The 21972-nt window shown below is 40.5% G+C and overlaps 1 protein-coding gene and 1 long non-coding RNA gene across 2 annotated transcripts in view; both read left to right on the top strand.

The window, feature by feature from the left end:
• Positions 1 to 21972, top strand: part of LOC117522767 (adhesion G protein-coupled receptor A3) — a 1389271-nt gene that overhangs the window by 53534 nt on the left and 1313765 nt on the right. The window lies entirely within an intron of this gene.
• On the top strand, positions 1039 to 16050 carry LOC117522770. The gene is made up of 3 exons (XR_004564326.1): positions 1039 to 1162; positions 9752 to 9758; positions 16041 to 16050. It is a non-coding gene; the product is annotated as an uncharacterized LOC117522770 (long non-coding RNA).

Below are 21972 nucleotides of genomic sequence, written 5' to 3'. Positions count from 1 at the left end.
TTCAGCTTGAAACAGGATGACGACGTCGCCTTGGAGCGCTGCGCGATGTCCCGCTCCGTGGGAAGTCCTTACAGCGATAGAAACAATCCAAAATTTCTCATCAGCCGTTAAAATTTTCACAGAAAACCAGCTGAATTTCTTGAATGGCGTCCACTCGGATGTGCCTCACAGTTTTTGAAAAAATTTTGATCAAGCACAGCGTCTCTCAGCAACTTCTCAGACAATGTAAATCCGACAAGGGGGCTGGACCACTCCTTCCACAAGGTGTGCTCACAGGCAAATGACGTCACCAACAAGCATGAAAAAACTCACACATGCGCACGAGGGTTCAAGCTTGGCTGATGTAATCACACGTGATTCAAATCCATATAGTTTTTTTTTTTTTAAATAAAACTGTCGCTTTCTTTTCTAATAGACCTCGTATTATCTTTCAACTGAAATTAATTTCATGATCCAAACAGCATGCAGTGAGACGCAGGAACTATTGCAAATTCACAGGCCTTTTGTTTTTCATACTTAACAGCTTTTATGAAAGATGTTTAATAAATACTGATCAAAATGAGATATTAACATTGAGATATTCTTTCTCAAAGTTAATAAGTATGCAGTTGAACAGCAAAACAATGCCTGCAGTGCTACAGTTGGGAGTGCACACTAGTAAAGACCTATCAAAAATATATATTATGTTTGATTGTTCTATGGTTAAAAACATAGTAAAATGATATCTAGAATAATATATTAGGTTTTATGGGTGTCTTCTCTCGCATTAGCCAATAGCAACATTAAAACAGTGTAGCTTAGTGTGAAATGTTTTCTGTTAATTTTTTTTTCTGTTAAGTATGCATTTAAATAATTAAACATTACATATTCAGTTTTATTACAAATCTAACACACAACTCAATTTAAAATTCATTAAAGGTAGTGGGGGGTCAAACGTCATTGGCATATTTGAACATTTAACAAAATAAGTTCACACAGCAACAGTAAAATAGTGTAGATTAATGTACAATGTTATCTGTTAATTCATTCTATTAAGTGTCAAATCAATTCATTAAACATTTTAATATTCAGTTTTGTTATAAATAATTGAACATACAGTTGAATTTAAAGTTCATTAAGGGGAAGGGGAATCCAAATTCATTGACATATTTGAACTTTTTTTGTTGTTGTTTAAAGTAACAATAGTCACTTTCCCCAGTAAGGAATCTATATTTTAATAGCCAGGTGTGCTTTGTGTGGGTGTGTATGGCTTCGATCATGCAAAAACCAGGGACAGCTGACATTTGTCGTTTGGTATGCATATGTATTTTGGGTCAAGGATGAACTCTGCAAAACGAAAAGTTGATTGGAAATTTTTTTTTTTTAATTAGCAATTTTAGCTAACCTGTTATGTGTCGACGCGGGTTGAGGAGCGGACCTGCGTCAGACGGAACCCAGCGCTACAAATAACCAGAAAAGCGGTTCCAAAAACAATATATTTATTTCACCCGCTGTGCATAAAGAGTGTAAAAACAAAAATAGCGTCCTTCTGGTGGAGTGACTGTTGGCACGCTCTCCAGCGCCCGCAAGGATCAAAGCCCGGCGCTCCTGGACCCACTACCACCGCCAAACACCCCCCAGGTGGACACGACAAACTGACTCTCTGTGAAGCAAAGAAGAGGTGAGGTAAGTCAGCAGTTACAACAATATCTTTCAAAAGACACACGCTATCAGCAACACATTCAGGTCTGTATCTTTTTTTAACTTTATGCAAATGAGCAGCTTCTCACAACAGGTGGAGGATCACTTATCCGCACGCCACAGCAGTGAGAAGCAAGCTGCACAATTCTCATCACAATTCAAGTATACTGTGTAACAAAACACCAAGTTACTATCAACAATTAGTCAAACACTTAATCACCTTTGATGTGTGCTGACAGCATGTGTCCTCACCCTTCCTTGCTTCACGGGCTCGATGTGTCAAACCCAGGCGCGGTCCTCAGCGTCTCACAAACGAACATCACAAGGTCGAGTTCCCGGCAGTTCTGCTTGAATCACACATGACTTAAATGCAGAACGCCATCCAATTATCTGCTTCAGCTGAAAGTCTTTAAGGTTGCATGTGAGCACCATTCACAGGTGCTACACATGATGTTGATGAGGGTGAAGGATTCTTCAGCCAGCACCTTCTCCACAGACAAATCAGCTCTCATGCCACCTGGAGAGCAAAGAAAAGAAAAGAACACCAAAATATCCAGCCACACCCCCCAACACACAACAGTACCCCCCCTTTAACGGAAGCCTCCCGGCGACCGAACAGACCAGGCCCGAGAACAGCACCTCTCTCCGGGGTCCTCATCAGGAAGCAGACAGCACCACGCTCCCAAGGTCCACCACAGACAGCAGGACAGGGCACCGCAGCTGGAAGCCGGCTGGCATTAACAAAAGCCCCAAAACATTCCCCAGTACAATCCAACACACAGGAAAAAACACAAAACCCACCCAAAACCTCCCCAGGGGACCGTCCCATCAAACCCCGGGAAGAAAAGAAAAACACCCAAACGCAAAAACCCAACACAGCCCCACAAACACAATACAAACATCAATCAATCAATCAACTTTTTTCTTATATAGCGCCAAATCACAACAAACAGTTGCCCCAAGGCGCTCCATATTGCAAGGCGAGGCCATACAATAACCATGAAAAACCCCAACGGTCAAAACGACCCCCTATGAGCAAGCACTTGGCCACAGTGGGAAGGAAAAACTCCCTTTTAACAGGAAGAAACCTCCAGCAGAACCAGGCTCAGGGAGGGGCAGTCTTCTGCTGAGACTGGTTGGGGCTGAGGGAAAGAACCAGGAAAAAGACATGCCGAGAAGGGGGGCAGAGATCGATCACTAATGATTAAATGCAGAGTGATGCATACGGAGCAAAAAAAGAAAGAAACAGTGCATCATGGGAACCCCCCCACAGTCTACGTCTAAAGCAACATAACCAAGGGATGGTCCAGGGTCACCCGATCCAGCCCTAACTATAAGCCTTAGCGAAAAGGAAAGTTTTAAGCCTAATCTTAAAAGTAGAGAGGGTATCTGTCTCCCTGATCTGAATTGGGAGCTGGTTCCACAGGAAAAGAGCCTGAAAGCTGAAGGCTCTGCCTCCCATTCTACTCTTACAAACCCTAGGAACTACAAGTAAGCCTGCAGTCTGAGAGCGAAGCGCTCTAATGGGGTAATATGGTACTACGAGGTCCCTAAGATAGGATGGGACCTGATTATTCAAAACCTTATAAGTAAGAAGAAGAATTTTAAATTCTATTCTAGAATTAACAGGAAGCCAATGAAGAGAGGCCAACACGGGTGAGATATGCTCTCTCCTGCTAGTCCCCGTCAGTACTCTAGCTGCAGCATTCTGAACCAACTGAAGGCTTTTTAGGGAACTTTTAGGACAACCTGATAATAATGAATTACAATAGTCCAGCCTAGAGGAAATAAATGCATGAATTAGTTTTTCAGCATCACTCTAAGACAAGACCTTTCTGATTTTAGAGATATTGCGTAAATGCAAAAAGGCAGTCCTACATATTTGTTTAATATGCGCTTTGAATGACATATCCTGATCAAAAATAACTCCAAGATTTCTCACAGTATTACTAGAGATCAGTGAAATGCCATCCAGAGTAACGATCTGGTTAGACACCATGCTTCTAAGATTTGTGGGGCCAAGTACAATAACTTCAGTTTTATCTGAGTTTAAAAGCAGGAAATTAGAGGTCATCCATGTCTTTATGTCTGTAAGACAATCCTGCAGTTTAGCTAATTGGTGTGTATCCTCTGGCTTCATGGATAGATAAAGCTGGGTATCATCTGCGTAACAATGAAAATTTAAGCAATACCGTCTAATAATACTGCCCAAGGGAAGCATGTATAAAGTGAATAAAATTGGTCCTAGCACAGAACCTTGTGGAACTCCATAATTAACTTTAGTCTGTGAAGAAGATTCCCCATTTACATGAACAAACTGTAATCTATTAGACAAATATGATTCAAACCACCGCAGCGCAGTGCCTTTAATACCTATGACATGCTCTAATCTCTGTAATAAAATTTTATGGTCAACAGTATCAAAAGCAGCACTGAGGTCCAACAGAACAAGCACAGAGATAAGTCCACTGTCCGAAGCCATAAGAAGATCATTTGTAACCTTCACTAATGCTGTTTCTGTACTATGATGAATTCTAAAACCTGACTGAAACTCTTCAAATAGACCATTCCTCTGCAGGTGATCAGTTAGCTGTTTTACAACTACCCTCTCAAGAATCTTTGAGAGAAAAGGAAGGTTGGAGATTGGCCTATAATTAGCTAAGATAGCTGGGTCAAGTGATGGCTTTTTAAGTAATGGTTTAATTACTGCCACCTTAAAGGCCTGTGGTACATAACCAACTAACAAAGATAGATTGATCATATTTAAGATTGAAGCATTAAATAATGGTAGGACTTCCTTGAGCAGCCTGGCAGGAATGGGGTCTAATAAGCATGTTGATGGTTTGGATGAAGTAACTAATGAAAATAACTCAGACAGATCAATCGGAGAGAAAGAGTCTAACCAAATACCGGCATCACTGAAAGCAGCCAAAGATAACGATACATCTTTGGGATGGTTATGAGTAATTTTTTCTCTAATAGTCAAAATTTTGTTAGCAAAGAAAGTCATGAAGTCATCACTAGTTAAAGTTAATGGAATACTCAGCTCAATAGAGCTCTGACTCTTTGTCAGCCTGGCTACAGTGCTGAAAAGAAACCTGGGGTTGTTCTTATTTTCTTCAATTAGTGATGAGTAGAAAGATGTCCTAGCTTCACGGAGGGCTTTCTTATAGAGCAACAAACTCTTTTTCCAGGCTAAGTGAAGATCTTCTAAATTAGTGAGACGCCATTTCCTCTCCAACTTACGGGTTATCTGCTTTAAGCTACGAGTTTGTGAGTTATACCACGGAGTCAGACACTTCTGATTTAAAGCTCTCTTTTTCAGAGGAGCTACAGCATCCAAAGTTGTCTTCAATGAGGATGTAAAACTATTGACGAGATACTCTAGCTCCCTTACAGAGTTTAGGTAGCTACTCTGCTCTGTGTTGGTATATGACATTAGAGAACATAAAGAAGGAATCATATCCTTAAACCTAGTTACAGCGCTTTCTGAAAGACTTCTAGTGTAATGAAACTTATTCCCCACTGCAGGGTAGTCCATCAGGGTAAATGTAAATGTTATTAAAAAAATGATCAGACAGAAGGGAGTTTTCAGGGAATACTGTTAAGTCCTCTATTTCCATACCATAAGTCAGAACAAGATCCAAAATATGATTAAAGTGGTGGGTGGACTCATTTACTTTTTGAGCAAAGCCGATAGAGTCTAATAATAGATTAAATGCAGTGTTGAGGCTGTCATTCTCAGCATCTGTGTGGATGTTAAAATCGCCCACTATAATTATCTTATCTGAGCTAAGCACTAAGTCAGACAAAAGGTCTGAAAATTCACAGAGAAACTCACAGTAACGACCAGGTGGACGATAGATAATAACAAATAAAACTGGTTTTTGGGACTTCCAATTTGGATGGACAAGACTAAGAGACAAGCTTTCAAATGAATTAAAGCTCTGTCTAGGTTTTTGATTAATTAATAAGCTGGAATGGAAGATTGCTGCTAATCCTCCGCCCCGGCCCGTGCTACGAGCATTCTGACAGTTAGTGTGACTCGGGGGTGTTGACTCATTTAAACTAACATATTCATCCTGCTGTAACCAAGTTTCTGTTAGGCAGAATAAATCAATACGTTGATCAATTATTATATCATTTACCAACAGGGACTTAGAAGAAAGAGACCTAATGTTTAATAGACCACATTTAACTGTTTTAGTCTGTGGTGCAATTGAAGGTGCTATATTATTTTTTCTTTTTGAATTTTTATGCTTAAATAGATTTTTGCTAGTTATTGGTGGTCTGGGAGCAGGCACCGTCTCTACGGGGATGGGGTAATAAGGGGATGGCAGGGGGAGAGAAGCTGCAGAGAGGTGTATAAGACCACAGCTCTGCCTCCTGGTCCCAACGCTAGACAGTCACAGTTTGGAGGATCCAAAAAAATTGGCCAGATTTCTAGAAATGAGAGCTGCTCCCTCTAAAGTGGGATGGATGCCGTCTCTCCTAACAAGACCAGGTTTTCCCCAGAAGCTTTGCCAATTATCAATGAAGCCCACCTCATTTTTTGGACACCACTCAGACAGCCAGCAATTCAAGGAGAACATGCGGCTAAACATGTCACTCCCGGTCTGATTGGGGAGGGGCCCAGAGAAAACAACAGAGTCCGACATTGTTTTTGCAAAGTTACACACCGATTTAATGTTAATTTTAGTGACCTCCGATTGGCGTAACCGAGTGTCATTACTGCCGACGTGAATTACAATCTTACCAAATTTACGCTTAGCCTTAGCCAGCAATTTCAAATGTCCTTCGATGTCGCCTGCTCTGGCCCCCGGAAGACAATTGACAATGGTTGCTGGTGTCGCTAACTTCACATTTCTCAAAACAGAGTCGCCAATAACCAGAGTTTGATCCTCGGCGGGTGTGTCGTCGAGTGGGGAAAAACGGTTAGAGATGTGAACGGGTTGACGGTGTACACGGGGCTTCTGTTTAGGGCTACGCTTCCTCCTCACAGTCACCCAGTCAGCCTGCTTTCCCGACTGCACGGGATCTGCCAGTGGGGAACTAACGGCGGCTAAGCTACCTTGGTCCGCACCGACTACAGGGGCCTGGCTAGCTGTAGAATTTTCCACGGTGCGGAGCCGAGCCTCCACTTCGCCCAGCCTGGCCTCCAAAGCTACGAATAAGCTGCACTTATTACAAGTACCGTTACTGCTAAAGGAGGCCGAGGAATAACTAAACATTTCACACCCAGAGCAGAAAAGTGCGGGAGAGACAGGAGAAGCCGCCATGCTAAATCGGCTAAGAGCTAGTAGCTACGCTAAGCTAGCGGATTCCCAAAAACACACAAAGTGAATAATGTGCAAATAACATAAATGCATAAAAGAAAAATAACAAACAACCCCCCCAGAACGACTTGCAGAGCCCAACCCCCCCCCCCCAGAAGGCCTTCACCGCCAGTTCCAGGAGGAACAGCCAGAACCAGAATCCCACAAAGGTCCCCAGGTATACATGGAGCAAACGGCGCCCCCCAGAGGACCGTACCATCAACCCCAGGAGGTACCCTCCCCACAACCCCGGAACCCCAGACCTGGCCACACTTGGCTACTTGGCCCCAAGCCAATTCCCCCCCAGAGGACCGTCCCATCAACCCTGGAGGTGGAACCCGGAAGGAAACAGAACAAAATCAAAAGTCAACCACTACCAAAAACAACCCCGGGGGGATATAAAACGACCGCAAACCCTGTTACCTTCCCCGGCACCCCGAAAGACCCCAGGTCCCTCCCAGAGCCCCTCGGTGGCTCAATTTTGGCGAACGGCTCAAAACAGTAAGCCGGGGAAGGGAACAGGAAAAACTAACCCAGCCCCAACCCCAAAGCGCAGCGGAGAACCAGAAATACGTCCGGTGCCCAAACTCGACCATACCCCAGCCTCTAGGGAGGGGTGGAACTACCGAAAAGGCGAACGGCAACAGATCGGCCCACCCCTCCAACGGAGGTATGTCTCCGCTGCACCACACCCCGGCAACACCAATGACGAACGGTACAAAGGCTCACCGAGGCTGGTGTGGAACCGGGCCCTAACCAAACCAAGAAAAACGCCCCTAACACCCCCCCCCCCCCCCCCAGGTGCAGAGGTCTTCTGAGAACGCTCAGCGTGACCAACCTGCACCACCCCACAACCCACAAGACAAACGGTCTTGGGGCAAGTGAGGTTGGGGTTAGGGATGTAGGGAAATAAAAAACAACAAAATAAAACGACCCAACAACCCAAAGAGAAAATACCTAAAAACACATAAAAATTAACAATGACGTGAGCCCAGGCAGGCTTCTAACAGTCTAACAGTCACTCCACCAGACACGCCTCTGACTCCCCAAACAAATTATAACCCCTATTTAAAGAAAACAAAACATTAACCCGTACTAGATTTTTTTTTTTTTTTTTTTATGTGTGTTATATTGCCTGTCCCAGAACACCTGGAGATACGTCACCATTATTTTTCTTGACGTTTATATGTCGGGGCAATAGAGCAATCTCTGCTCGTTCGAGCTGCATGGGCTCGTCAACAGGAGGAGCCAGAGGTCCCGTCAGAGGAGCCTCAGTGGAGCGAAGAAGAGGCGGCCCAGATCTGTGTTGGGGAAAGCCCCGAGACGAAAAAACCCGCTCTGATGGGCGTCCTTTCTCGCGTCCACGCTCCTTCATCCGATCATCTAGACGAATCACCAACGATATTAGCTCATCTAAATCGTTTGGCTCATCACGGACTGCCGGCTCGTCTTTTAATGACTCATTTAACCCATCTACAAACATTCCTCGTAAAGCTGCGGCACTCCAACCTGACTGAGCAGAAACCAGAGAACATCGCATCACTGCACAAGGCTCCGGACGACAAACAATCGGTTCGGACGCCGAATCTCTGGGTGACGGAGTTATCTGCACTAGTATCGATGATGCCGCAGCTGGAGCAGCAGGAAGCGGAACGGCTTGCGCTGCAAGCTCCGTAACACGGGCGTCTGTTTGTTTAATTTGGTTTGCGAGATGCTGTAATTGCTCCCATATTTTCTCCAAGTGTTCTTGAACTTTTTCGGCAAAAGGAACCGCTTCTGCCGCTGGGTCCATTATGGAATGGCCGGGAACTACTGTTATGTGTCGACGCGGGTTGAGGAGCGGACCTGCGTCAGACGGAACCCAGAGCTACAAATAACCAGAAAAGCGGTTCCAAAAACATTATATTTATTTCACCCGCTGTGCATAAAGAGTGTAAAAACAAAAATAGCGTCCTTCTGGTGGAGTGACTGTTGGCACGCTCTCCAGCGCCCGCAAGGATCAAAGCCCGGTGCTCCTGGACCCACTACCACCGCCAAACACCCCCCAGGTGGACACGACAAACTGACTCTCTGTGAAGCAAAGAAGAGGTGAGGTAAGTCAGCAGTTACAACAATATCTTTCAAAAGACACACGCTATCAGCAACACATTCAGGTCTGTATCTTTTTTTAACTTTATGCAAATGAGCAGCTTCTCACAACAGGTGGAGGATCACTTATCCGCACGCCACAGCAGTGAGAAGCAAGCTGCACAATTCTCATCACAATTCAAGTATACTGTGTAACAAAACACCAAGTTACTATCAACAATTAGTCAAACACTTAATCACCTTTGATGTGTGCTGACAGCATGTGTCCTCACCCTTCCTTGCTTCACGGGCTCGATGTGTCAAACCCAGGCGCGGTCCTCAGCGTCTCACAAACGAACATCACAAGGTGGAGTTCCCGGCAGTTCTGCTTGAATCACACATGACTTAAATGCAGAACGCCATCCAATTATCTGCTTCAGCTGAAAGTCTTTAAGGTTGCATGTGAGCACCATTCACAGGTGCTACACATGATGTTGATGAGGGTGAAGGATTCTTCAGCCAGCACCTTCTCCACAGACAAATCAGCTCTCATGCCACCTGGAGAGCAAAGAAAAGAAAAGAACACCAAAATATCCAGCCACACCCCCCAACACACAACATAACCAATAAACATGTGCTACAATGTACCTTGGGAGTTTGGGTTTAAATGTTTTTATGGTTCATGTTAGTTTAACAGTGTGTTATTGAGTTTTTGTAGTTCAATTGGTTTACTCAGTTTATTTAAGTGTCATGCTGCCATTAACATGAGTGGGTTAAGCATCATGTTGCTGTTACCATGAGTGAAAAATGTACTGTGATATGTTCCGCCACAGTTTCTGTTTGTGGTTGTGTAAAAATATAAGCAACTGCTTGCAACAGAATGCAGAAAAGACAAAATGCTCTGTGTGCATGCACACACATCTATAACTTTGATTACGGACAAACTGGGGAGAGCTGACATTTGCCGATTGGTATGTTTATGTATTTTGGGTCAAGGATGAATGCTGCCAAAAAAGAACATTGATAAGACTAATATGTTTGGAGAAACTATGGATATTGGCTAACAACACTGAACAATGCAAGCCCCTTCACTTGCTCCATTATATTAATTTGAGGTCACCACAGCAGATCCAAGGCAGATCTGCATGTTGATTTGGCCAGATGCCCTTCCTGAAACAACTCCACATTACATGGATGGATGGATGGATGGATGGATGGATAGCTTTATTATTATTGCCATTACAACAACGAGATTGCCACACTCACATTTCACAGACAAACAGCAATTAATCCACAGTTATTACTTGTTTACCATAATAATGGCACACATCAGAATTAAGACAACACATATACATTTGACATTGTTTATGTGCACTAAACTTGAAACGGTCCGTTTTCCAAATTGAGGCAATGTGAGTGTGTGGTAGCCGCTGCAACTGGAGTCGTGCCACCTGCCAGCTTGGGAAGAATGGGGGCCTGCCGCAGGGGGGGCAGGAAGGGAGGTAAAAGGGAAAAGCTGGAGCATGCTTCAGTCCATGTGTAAGTCAGTTTATTGTCTTTGTGGGTTGAGATAAGAATTGAGCCGAATAATCTCACCAAAGCCTGAATAAATTCCTCTGCCGGTAAACAGTGGGCAATTTTTTCTTGCGGCCAGATAAGCCTGGAGTGTTGTAGTTGAGCAGTGAAAAACACTTTTAACAGTTCCACTTGAACAACCAAATCCCAATTATCAATCAATCAATCAATTTTTTTATATAGCGCCAAATCACAACAAACAGTTGCCCCAAGGCGCTTTATATTGTAAGGCAAGGCCATACAATAATTATGTAAAACCCCAACGGTCAAAACGACCCCCTGTGAGCAAGCACTTGGCTACAGTGGGAAGGAAAAACTCCCTTTTAACAGGAAGAAACCTCCAGCAGAACCAGGCTCAGGGAGGGGCAGTCTTCTGCTGGGACTGGTTGGGGCTGAGGGAGAGAACCAGGAAAAAGACATGCTGTGGAGGGGAGCAGAGATCGATCACTAATGATTAAATGCAGAGTGGTGCATACAGAGCAAAAAGAAAAAGAAACAGTGCATCATGGGAACCCCCCAGCAGTCTACGTCTATAGCAGCATAACTAAGGGATGGTTCAGGGTCACCTGATCCAGCCCTAACTATAAGCTTTAGCAAAAAGGAAAGTTTTAAGCCTAATCTTAAAAGTAGAGAGGGTGTCTGTCTCCCTGATCTGAATTGGGAGCTGGTTCCACAGGAGAGGAGCCTGAAAGCTGAAGGCTCTGCCTCCCATTCTACTCTTACAAACCCTAGGAACTACAAGTAAGCCTGCAGTCTGAGAGCGAAGCGCTCTATTGGGGTAATATGGTACTACGAGGTCCCTAAGATAAGATGGGACCTGATTATTCAAAACCTTATAAGTAAGAAGAAGAATTTTAAATTCTATTCTAGAATTAACAGGAAGCCAATGAAGAGAGGCCAATATGGGTGAGATATGCTCTCTCCTTCTAGTCCCCGTCAGTACTCTAGCTGCAGCATTTTGAATTAACTGAAGGCTTTTTAGGGAACTTTTAGGACAACCTGATAATAATGAATTACAATAGTCCAGCCTAGAGGAAATAAATGCATGAATTAGTTTTTCAGCATCACTCTGAGACAAGACCTTTCTGATTTTAGAGATATTGCGTAAATGCAAAAAAGCAGTCCTACATATTTGTTTAATATGCACTTTGAATGACATATCCTGATCAAAAATGACTCCAAGATTTCTCACAGTATTACTAGAGGTCAGGGTAATGCCATCCAGAGTCAGGAGCTGGTTAGACACCATGTTTCTAAGATTTGTGGGGCCAAGTACAATAACTTCAGTTTTATCTGAGTTAAAAGCAGGAAATTAGAGGTCATCCATGTCTTTATGTCTGTAAGACAATCCTGCAGTTTAGCTAATTGGTGTGTGTCCTCTGGCTTCATGGATAGATAAAGCTGGGTATCATCTGCGTAACAATGAAAATTTAAGCAATACCGTCTAATAATACTGCCTAAGGGAAGCATGTATAAAGTGAATAAAATTGGTCCTAGCACAGAACCTTGTGGAACTCCATAATTAACTTTAGTCTGTGAAGAAGATTCCCCATTTACATGAACAAATTGTAATCTATTAGACAAATATGATTCAAACCACCGCAGCGCAGTGCCTTTAATACCTATGGCATGCTCTAATCTCTGTAATAAAATTTTATGGTCAACAGTATCAAAAGCAGCACTGAGATCTAACAGAACAAGCACAGAGATGAGTCCACTGTCCGAGGCCATAAGAAGATCATTTGTAACCTTCACTAATGCTGTTTCTGTACTATGATGAATTCTAAAACCTGACTGAAACTCTTCAAATAGACCATTCCTCTGCAGATGATCAGTTAGCTGTTTTACAACTACCCTTTCAAGAATTTTTGAGAGAAAAGGAAGGTTGGAGATTGGCCTATAATTAGCTAAGATAGCTGGGTCAAGTGATGGCTTTTTAAGTAATGGTTTAATTACTGCCACCTTAAAAGCCTGTGGTACATAGCCAACTAACAAAGATAGATTAATCATATTTAAGATCGAAGCATTAAATAATGGTAGGGCTTCCTTGAGCAGCCTGGTAGGAATGGGGTCTAATAAACATGTTGATGGTTTGGATGAAGTAACTAATGAGAATAACTCAGACAGAACAATCGGAGAGAAAGAGTCTAACCAAATACCGGCATCACTGAAAGCAGCCAAAGATAACGATACGTCTTTGGGATGGTTATGAGTAATTTTTTCTCTAATAGTTAAAATTTTGTTAGCAAAGAAAGTCATGAAGTCATTACTAGTTAAAGTTAATGGAATACTCAGCTCAATAGAGCTCTGACTCTTTGTCAGCCTGGCTACAGTGCTGAAAAGAAACCTGGGGTTGTTCTTATTTTCTTCAATTAGTGATGAGTAGAAAGATGTCCTAGCTTTACGAAGGGCTTTTTTATAGAGCAACAGACTCTTTTTCCAGGCTAAGTGAAGATCTTCTAAATTAGTGAGACGCCATTTCCTCTCCAACTTACGGGTTATCTGCTTTAAGCTACGAGTTTGTGAGTTATACCACGGAGTCAGACACTTCTGATTTAAAGCTCTCTTTTTCAGAGGAGCTACAGCATCCAAAGTTGTCTTCAATGAGGATGTAAAACTATTGACGAGATACTCTATCTCCCTTACAGAGTTTAGGTAGCTACTCTGCACTGTGTTGGTATATGGCATTAGAGAACATAAAGAAGGAATCATATCCTTAAACCTAGTTACAGCGCTTTCTGAAAGACTTCTAGTGTAATGAAACTTATTCCCCACTGCTGGGTAGTCCATCAGAGTAAATGTAAATGTTATTAAGAAATGATCAGACAGAAGGGAGTTATCAGGGAATACTGTTAAGTCTTCTATTTCCATACCATAAGTCAGAACAAGATCTAAGATATGATTAAAGTGGTGGGTGGACTCATTTACTTTTTGAGCAAAGCCAATAGAGTCTAATAATAGATTAAATGCAGTGTTGAGGCTGTCATTCTCAGCATCTGTGTGGATGTTAAAATCGCCCACTATAATTATCTTATCTGAGCTAAGCACTAAGTCAGACAAAAGGTCTGAAAATTCACAGAGAAACTCACAGTAACGACCAGGTGGACGATAGATAATAACAAATAAAACTGGTTTTTGGGACTTCCAATTTGGATGGACAAGACTAAGAGACAAGCTTTCAAATGAATTAAAGCTCTGTCTGGGTTTTGGATTAATTAATAAGCTGGAATGGAAGATTGCTGCTAATCCTCCACCCCGGCCCGTGCTACGAGCATTCTGACAGTTAGTGTGACTCGGGGGTGTTGACTCATTTAAACTAACATATTCATCCTGCTGTAACCAGGTTTCTGTTAGGCAGAATAAATCAATATGTTGATCAATTATTATATCATTTACCAACAGGGACTTAGAAGAGAGAGACCTAATGTTTAATAGACCACATTTAACTGTTTTAGTCAGTGGTGCAGTTAAAGGTGCTATATTATTTTTTCTTTTTGAATTTTTATGCTTAAATAGATTTTTGCTGGTTATTGGTAGTCTGGGAGCAGGCACCGTCTCTACGGGGATGGGGTAATGAGGGGATGGCAGGGGGAGAGAAGCTGCAGAGAGGTGTGTAAGACTACAACTCTGCTTCCTGGTCCCAACCCTGGATAGTCACGGTTTGGAGGATTTAAGAAAATTGGCCAGATTTCTAGAAATGAGAGCTGCTCCATCCAAAGTGGGATGGCTGCCGTCTCTCCTAACAAGACCAGGTTTTCCCCAGAAGCTTTGCCAATTATCTATGAAGCCCACCTCATTTTTTGGACACCACTCAGACAGCCAGCAATTCAAGGAGAACATGCGGCTAAACATGTCACTCCCGGTCTGATTGGGGAGGGGCCCAGAGAAAACTACAGAAAATTATGAATTAAGAATATTCCCAATCATGAATTAAGAATATTCACAGAGTACTCACCACATGGAGAAATGTGGCAGGGGTGGAGTATGAAGTAGGTGCCTGCCACACTAAAACCAAACACACTAACCACCAGTGGCAGGCACAGTTCTACTAATCTGCTAATCACAGTACATTAAGTACAGAAGTACATTTCACTTATGGTTTCATTTAAAAATTCCAGACAGTTTATCAACATTAATTGCAACTCTATCATTTTTACAAAGTGAAAATATTGCACATATCTTTTAAAGTAATGAGTTAATTCTGAAGGTTTGATCATTAACTGACACATGCAACAAAAGGCATTATGGGAGTGTGGGGGGAGTGATGAGAGCAGATCATTTAAATTTTCCATAATGGCTTTTGGCGCGTGTGTCTGTTAGCGCTCAAACTTTCAGAATTAACACATTACTTTAAAACATGTGCGATATTTTCACTTTGTAAAAATGACAGAGTTGCCGTTAATGTCAATAAACTGTCCAGCATTAGTTTAGTTTATAAATGAAACCATGAGCGAAACATGCTTTGCATTTGATCTCTTGTGCCACTGTCTGTATTGTTGTATGTGAAAAGTAAATGACACTTTTGTTGGCAGCAGTGGGCTAGGTGCATAATGAGAAAAACTGGCTTGTTTGTTTTGGGTTTGTCATCACCTTTGAATTTACCCAGCAGCCCTTGCAGTGCAAAACTGGCTTACCAGGAGCTGACAGTGTACCACGTCAGTTGGTTTAGTTGTGTTACAACCCATATGGAAAAGAAATAGAAAAAAAAAACTTACAAGAAGTTACATCAGTTCCAGTAATAAACTTTATATTTGTCATGTGTTGTGCTTATAAGTCTCAGTTTGATATTACACATATGTACTAAGACTTCTGTATGTGGAATTACTGTCATATATTGTTATTTTATGTTCCCAATTTATATAAGTAACATATTATACAAATTTACTAAGGACCTTATATCTGGTTTGACTGTCACATGCATTACTTACAAGTTCCAGATAGAACAGATACAAACTTTATAAAATTTATGTATATCTTTTCCATATGGGAAAAGTTAACTTTTCAGGTAATGGATTAGTGGTTATTGAAGCTAACTTTTTGGTTAGCTGTGCCCACCACTGCTAACCATTTGGCACCCACTCCTGCACTTACTTGTGGACACAGCTCTCTAAGAGGGCCACCCTGTCTGTCAGCATCGCACAAGATGAATGTAAAGTGTGCACCAAGAAAACCTACATGTGTATCAAAAGCTATCGCAAGTTAAACGCTAACAAAAAGTTAACCAGTCGTAGGATTCACACAAGAGTAAAATAATGTACGAAAATTTGTGTCTGTTGAACTTAAAAACTAACAGAAGTGATAGACAGGAAACAGAAATAAAACAAATGATTACAACCTTATGTTAATTATAATGGGGTGGCTTAGCACTTTCCCTTAAAAGCATGAAATTTGGCACATGCTTAGAGTAACACAAAACAATCATTTTTAGTCCAGGGGCCACTGGAAATTGCACCCAGTGTGGCAGCCATCTAGGATTTCAAAATGGCCACCTTTGTGGATCTGTTTTGGTGAATATCCCCGTAACTCAAGATATTGAGACATTTGAAATTCCTATACACACATTATAAGGGTCTAGCAATCCAATAGTTACATAAAATGTTTCAAATCTGTGGCTACCATTTTGACAACCAAAATAGCCACCATCCACAAGCTATTTTGCCCAATTCATCCTATTGCGATATCCCATAATCCCTTGTGTGCCAGAGAATCACTGCAGTCTAAACAACAATGAGAAACCACATGACATTTGCAAATGAACATTATTGTCAGGCCTCGTGGTTGCGTGGCACAGAAAGTGGGTGGATGCAACATGCAAATTCTCTGACAAAGCATTGGAATAAAAAAGGACTTAATATTTTATACAAGCTGAGGTTAGGTTGCACAGGTAAGCAGTCAGTGAGTCAGAGGAATTGGGCAGGTGCAAGGCAACGGCGTGGTCAACCCCCCTCCACACACACACACACACACACACACACACACACACAAAACAATCACGGTTCTTGCATGTACAAACAATGCTACCAGGGCTGAGACAAAAGGAGAAATCTGACAAAACAAAGCAGGTTGGAAAAATGGAACGAAGATTCAAAAGATCACAATGAACTGGCTGGGAGGCTTAAATAGGACAGGTAGTAATTAGGGGAGACACAGGTGTGGGAGAACCATTTGGAAGGGGGTGTGGCAAACAGAAGGGACAACACACACCCATGCCAAACCCTGCGCAGAAAGACAAAAGCAAAGTGAACAGGACGTAACTAAAATATGAACCTAAAACCACAGTGATTCAAATAAAATATCAAAACTGAGGATGAACAAAACCCGAGTTCTAATAAAAATAAGCAATAAAATAAAGAAGACCCAACATGAAAGAACAAAGAATTAACCAGAAAACAACTGTAAGTACTGAAAAGAGATCAAGAACAAAAGTAATGGCTAAGCCTAAACTGTGCCTAAAAAGTGCCAAAAGTAAAAGAACCAGATAATTTAACATATGACAGAAGTAAAACAAACAGGCAATACAACTAATTATTACACAAAAAAACAAAAACAAAACAAAAAAACAAAAACAAAGGCCGGACAGAAACTAGAATGGAACTAGACACATGACTAAAGTATGATAAACAGAGAATAAATGATAAACAGCAAAACAAAACCAGTGGCCACAGTATTACACACAGAAAGGGTATAATCATAACCAAACTAAGATGAGATTTAACAAATGACTAAAATATATTGACCAGATAAATATAATCAGTGACTAGGATAATGATAAACAGAAAATCAAAGACAACTGGCTCACAGACAAAAGACAAAACAGAATGAAAGAGAGAAACAGACTAAGACAGAGGACAAGACATGACCGGGTTAGACTGGAGCCAAAACATGACAATTACATTACCAAAATGTAATTTATGTCTTTCATCACATTAATAACAGACTGCATGCATAAGACCCTGAAAACTTGTTAAAACAATTATTCCAAATATTCTGTGTCTGCTACGTTTAACCTGCATGGAACGTCATCAACGCAAACTGAATTTCAGACATCTTATACGCATTACTCTGGAACAAAGTGTTATGTGTCGACGCGGGTTGAGGAGCGGACCTGCGTCTGACAGAACCCAGCAGTAAAAATAACCAGAAGGTGGTTCCCAACAGAAACAATTTATTTTTTAACCTGTGCTTACAAATGTAAAACATAAAAAGCGTCCCTCTGGTGGAGTAATAAGTGGCACGTTCTCCAGCGCCCGCAAGGATTAAAGCCCGGCGCTCCTGGACCCACTACCACCGACACTACCACTGCCATTTTGTCCTTCCTGCGACCGTGAGGCAGTCAGAGCGGAGGCATCGGTGGAGGCGGTTCATCCAGGCCCGAGGCGTCAGCTAGATCTGAGGCTAACAGCGGCTACGTCCGAGGCTAGCAGCGGCTACGTTCGAGGCTAGCAGCGGCTACATCCGTGGCTGGCGGCGGAGGCATCGGTGGAGGCGGTTCATCCAGGCCCGAGGCGTCGGCTACATCCGAGGTTAACAGCGGCTACGTCCGAGGCTAGCAGCGGAGGCATCGGTGGAGGCGGTTCATTCAGGCCCGAGGCATCGGTGGCGGCGATACATCCAGGCCCGAGGCGTCGGCTACATCCGCGGCTAGCAGCGGCTACGACCGTGGCTGGGGCGGCTGTGAACGAGGTTAGCAACGGGGAGGGTTGGGGTGCAGCTACCGGACCTGTGGTGGTGGAGGCTACTGGTGAGAATTGTTTTTGTAATCAATAGTGGCCATACTGAGCCACGACAGTCGGCATGGCACCACCCAGGAAAACAGATAAACTCGAGGAAGATATAGAGGAGATAAAGACCTCATTAAACCATATATCAAAAGACATGTCTAATCTAGACAAACTGATGGTGGAAATTAAAGAACTCCAAAATCTGGTTAAAGAGAAGGACAAGATCATTAAGAAACTTGAGCAACGTGTAGATGAACTTGAACAATTTACTAGAAAAGATGACGTTATAATATCTGGACTAGAAACAAGGCATCGGACATATGCAAGGGTGGTGGATTCTGGTGGAGCCAGTGGGGAGAATGCACCACCTGAAGAAAGACAATCATTGGAACAACAAGTTACAAACTTTTTATATCAAAAAGGTGTTGTCATCCATCAAGACACAATATCAGACTGTTATACTATTCCAACTAAAGGTAGAAAAAATAAACTATCTAACATTGTTATACGATTTACAAGCAGAAAATATAAATATGAGTTATTAAGACAGGCAAAGAATTTGAAAGGAACGAGTGTCTATATAAATGAGCATCTAACAAAAAAAAAATGCAGATATTGCTAGGGAAGCAAGACTACTAAGAAAACAGAAACATATTGTTGCTACATGGGTCTGGAATTGTAGGGTGTGGATTAGAGTGAAAGAAGGAACAAACAGTATACAAATCAAAAACATGGAGGACCTTACGAAATACAGACCTGAATAGACAATCAAATATAACATCTGTTGGTAATTGGACCAACAAAAAATCAGATCAAACATGGAAACAGAGGATAAAATATATGACATAGACACTAATATTGATGAAAGTATATTTGACTTAAAAACGATTGGTTGTGAGTATTATACGGTAGAACAGCTGAATAGTGAAAAAATTGCAGAAGATACCCTGTCACTCTTACATATAAACAGTCGAAGCTTGTATTGTAAAATGTCACAAATAAAAGATTATTTAAATCAGTTTAAAAATAGATTTAGTATTGTTGCAATCACTGAATCTTGGCTTAAAGATGATCTCATGGATGAAGTTCAAATGGAGGGATATGAGCTGTATTTTGTAAACAGAAGATATAAAAAAGGCGGTGGTATTGCTCTGTATACAAAAACAGATCTGATGTGTACAATTGTTGAAGAAATGACAATTATGAATGATGTCATAGAAATTGTAACAGTGGAACTTGTACATGAAACATCTAAGAATATTTTAATTAGTTGTGTATACAGAGCACCAGATTCTTGTGTTGTGAAATTTACAGATAAAATAATTGAATTATTCCATCAAATTAAAAACAAAACGCTTTTTATGTGTGGGGACTTTAATATTAACATAGAAAGCTCCAGCTGCCAAAGATTAAGTGATTTTGTGAATACAATGTATAGTTTGGGGTTATTCCCCTTGATAACAAAACCAACCAGAATTACATCGCAAAGTGCAACGGTAATTGATAATATATTTACAAACAGAACAGATGAAATTATCAAGAATGGGATCTTCATGACAGATATTAGCGACCATTTACCAATTTTTTCAATATTTAAATATAAAAATAGGTACAACAAAAAAACTGATATAAACTTTAAAAGAGATAAGTCAGTAAAAGCCTTAGAGGCATTAAAATATGACCTTAAAAATCAAAACTGGGAAGAAGTTTATGTCAGTGATGTTAATGTAGCATATAACTCATTTATGAAAATATTGATGAAATCATACAATAAAAATTGTAAATTAATTGAAATTAGTAAGAAAAGAGTAAATAAACCATGGCTGACAAAGGGAATAAAAAATGCTTGTGCAAAGAAAAACTATTTATACAGGTGCTTTTTAAAATTGCAAACAAAGGAATCAGAACATAAATACAAAAAATATAAAAATAAACTATTAACAATAATTAGGAAACAAAAAAAAGATTATTACAGTGAAAAACTAAATAAGAGTAAAGATAATATGAGGGTAACATGGGGAATTATAAAAAGTGTGATTGATAGTGATGGAACGAAAGAAACTATTCCAAATTACTTTGTTAAGGAAAATAAAGAGATATATGATATAAAAGAAGTTGCAAATGGGTTTAATGATTATTTTTCAAATGTAGGGTCAAGTCTGGTGGGAAATAAACCAATAATAGAAGATAAATTATGTACATTGGTAAATACGGTCAATAGTATTTTCCTGGACAATGTGGAAAAAGATGAAATAAGAAATATTGTAAAAAACTGTGTAAGCAAAAGATCAACTGACCATGAAGATTTAGACATGATGACTGTAAAAAGTATAATAGAAATTGTTATTGAACCATTTACTTATATTTGTAATCTGTCTCTGTCAACTGGGGTTTTTCCAGATGAAATGAAAATTGCTAAGGTAGTCCCATTATATAAAAATGGAGACAAACATAATTTTTCTAATTACAGGCCAGTATCATTGCTTCCACAGTTTTCTAAAATTATGGAAAAAGTTTTTGTAACAAGATTGGATAAATTTATTGAGAAACATCATATTTTAAATAATGCTCAGTATGGATTCAGAACAAAACATTCGACAGCTATGGCAATTATGGAACTAATAGAGAAAATATCAACAACAATAGATAATAAGGATTATTTTGTAAGTATTTTTATTGACCTGAAAAAGGCTTTTGATGTTATAGACCACTCAAGATTGCTCCACAAGTTACAACAATATGGAATAAGAGGTGTTGCACATCAGTGGGTAAAAAGCTACTTAGAAAATAGAAAACAGCTTGTTCAGATAAATAATACCAAATCAGAATTGTGTAACATTATTTATGGAGTACCACAAGGATCGGTACTTTACCCAAACTGTTTATTTTGTATATCAATGATTTTGTGAATGTATCCAATGTGCTTGGCAGCATTTTATTTGCTGATGATACAACGCTGTTTTACTCTGGATCAGATATACAGGAAGTAGCACAAGTGATAAATACAGAGTTGGAAAAAGTTAAACATTGGTTTGATATAAACAGATTGTCACTAAATATTAATAAGACAAATTTCATATTGTTTAATGATAGAGCGAAAGAAAATAATGTGTCATTACAAATAGATGGAATGGATATACAAAGGGTAAAAGAAATGAAATTTTTAGGAGTCATGATTGATGAAGATCTTACATGGAAGTCACACATAAATTACATAAAAGGAAAAATAGCGAAAGCCATTGCTGTTTTGCATAAAGTAAAATATTCATTAAATAGTTATGGTTTATTAACATTGTACAATTCATTGATTGTCCCATATTTAACTTACTGTGTAGAAATCTGGGGATCAACATATACAACCTATATACAACCTTTATTTATTTTGCAGAAAAGAGCTTTAAAAGTGATTAGTAACAGTGGTTTTAGAGATCCATCTAATCCATTGTTTATTAAGTATAGGGTACTTAAATTTCATGATTTAGTTGATTTGAAAATATTACAAACGATGTACCAAGTTAATAAAAATACTTTACCAACAAACATTCAAAATATGTTTGAAAAAAGAGTAAGTAGTTATAAATTGAAAGGAATAGAAGTCTTTAAAAAACCAAGAT

The sequence above is a fragment of the Thalassophryne amazonica genome, chromosome 13 (genome assembly GCF_902500255.1).
Source record: "Thalassophryne amazonica chromosome 13, fThaAma1.1, whole genome shotgun sequence".
Taxonomy (NCBI): domain Eukaryota; kingdom Metazoa; phylum Chordata; class Actinopteri; order Batrachoidiformes; family Batrachoididae; genus Thalassophryne; species Thalassophryne amazonica.
The sequence above is the reverse complement of the archived record's forward strand: the minus strand, read 5'-3'. Positions and strand labels throughout refer to the sequence as shown.